A 2,338-nucleotide genomic window follows, 5' to 3' on the forward strand; every position below is an offset into this window, starting at 1 on the left:
TTGGAAAATTGTCGAAATTCGACAAGTTTGCTACCTTTGTCGCGAGACCAGCTTCCCTGTATACTATGAGGGAAGACGTCGTTGTGGCGAAATGAGCAAATTGGCGATGCGGTTGTCGGTTGAAGGTATTTGGTGACAAAACGATGTGGTGTCGTGCAGGCGATGTGCGCTTTTGGGCAGACTTGATGCTGACCCGCGAAGGCGTCGTAGCTAGCAGCGAGGCTCTGAACGTTGGACGGAAAAAATTAAGTAGCAAATACGAGTTTGTGTTTCGGCGCGCGACCACGGCCTCGGGCCGTAGTTGCGGTGGCCGGTGCGCACGCAAGTGATAGTTTTCTCGGTTCGCTTTTGTTGGGCGTTCCTGGTGTTGTATGCAAACGCAGCCCGCGCGCGGCTTCGCCCGAAAGGGCGTCTGGCCGGTGTCGACGGCGTCCAGATCGCGGCTTACGCCGGGTTTGAGGAGCTAAGCAAAAATAGTGATTGAGTAATACAGTGCGATACCGCGACGGGGAAAGCGAAAGACTCCGTTCGCGTATTTTGTCGGCCGATAGTTACCTGGTTGATCCTGCCAGTAGTCATATGCTTGTCTCAAAGATTAAGCCATGCATGTCTCAGTACGAACTTGCGTACGGTAAAACTGCGAATGGCTCATTAAATCAGTCGTGATTCATTTGATCGTAAATTTTACTTGGATAACTGTGGTAATTCTAGAGCTAATACATGCAAAAAGCGCCGACCTTGCGGGAGGCGCGCCTTTATCATATCAAAAACCTGCCGGGCTTCGGCTCGTCTTGTTGGCGACTCGGGATAACTTTGCTGATCGCACGGTCTTGCACCGGCGACGGATCATTCAAGTGTCTGCCCTATCAACTTTCGTCGGTACGGTATCTGCCTACCGAGGTTCTTACGGGTAACGGGGAATCAGGGTTCGATTCCGGAGAGGGAGCCTGAGAAACGGCTACCACATCCAAGGAAGGCAGCAGGCGCGCAAATTACCCATTCCCGACGCGGGGAGGTAGTGACGAAAAATAACGATACAGGACTCTAACGAGGCCCTGTAATTGGAATGAGTACACTGTAAAAATTTTAACGAGTATCCATTGGAGGGCAAGTCTGGTGCCAGCAGCCGCGGTAATTCCAGCTCCAAAAGTGTATATTTAAGTTGTTGCGGTTAAAAAGCTCGTAGTTGGATTTTGGGCGCAGGCGTTCGGTCCGTCGCAAGGCGTGCACTGTTCGTTCTGGCTTTACCTCCGGTTTTCCGTCGGTGCTCTTGACTGAGTGTCGGCGGCGGCCGGGACGTTTACCTTGAAAAAATTAGAGTGTTCAAAGCAGGCGCTTCGCCTGGATAGTGTTGCATGGAATAATGAAATAGGACCTCGGTTCTTTTTTGTTGGTTTTCGGAGCGCGAGGTAATGATTAAGAGGGACGGACGGGGGCATTCGTACTGTGCCGTTAGAGGTGAAATTCTTGGATCGGCGCAAGACGAACGACTGCGAAAGCATTTGCCAAGAATGTTTTCTTTAATCAAGAGCGAAAGTCAGAGGTTCGAAGACGATCAGATACCGTCCTAGTTCTGACTATAAACGATGCCAACTAGCGATCGGGGGGCGTTATTTTGACGACCTCTCCGGCAGCTTGCGGGAAACCAAAGTCTTTGGGTTCCGGGGGAAGTATGGTTGCAAAGCTGAAACTTAAAGGAATTGACGGAAGGGCACCACCAGGAGTGGAGCCTGCGGCTTAATTTGACTCAACACGGGAAATCTCACCCGGCCCGGACACAGCGAGGATTGACAGATTGAGAGCTCTTTCATGATTCTGTGGGTGGTGGTGCATGGCCGTTCTTAGTTGGTGGAGCGATTTGTCTGGTTAATTCCGATAACGAACGAGACTCTGGCTTGCTAAATAGTTACGCGGCCTTCCCGGCCGGCGTTTAACTTCTTAGAGGGACTAGTGGCGTTTAGCCACACGAGATTGAGCAATAACAGGTCTGTGATGCCCTTAGATGTTCGGGGCCGCACGCGCGCTACACTGACCGGATCAACGTGTGTTCGCCTTGGCCGAAAGGTCTGGGTAACCCGATGAACCCCGGTCGTGCTAGGGATAGAGAATTGAAATTATTTCGCTTGAACGAGGAATTCCCAGTAAGCGCGAGTCATTAGCTCGCGTTGATTACGTCCCTGCCCTTTGTACACACCGCCCGTCGCTACTACCGATTGAATGGTTTAGTGAGGTCCTCCGATTGGGCCCGGGCTCGACTGGCGACGGTTGGGTCTTGGCCCGAAAAGACGATCTAACTTGATTACTTAGAGGAAGTAAAAGTCGTAACAAGGTTTCCGTA

General features: G+C 51.5%; 1 non-coding gene across 1 annotated transcript; it reads left to right on the forward strand.

The window, feature by feature from the left end:
* Positions 1-552: 552 nt before the first annotated feature.
* Positions 553-2,338, forward strand: LOC145747817 (small subunit ribosomal RNA). The gene has a single exon (XR_014282523.1). It is a non-coding gene; the product is annotated as a small subunit ribosomal RNA (ribosomal RNA).

Source organism: Corella eumyota, chromosome 3 (genome assembly GCF_963082875.1).
Source record: "Corella eumyota chromosome 3, kaCorEumy4.1, whole genome shotgun sequence".
In the NCBI taxonomy this organism is placed as follows: domain Eukaryota; kingdom Metazoa; phylum Chordata; class Ascidiacea; order Phlebobranchia; family Corellidae; genus Corella; species Corella eumyota.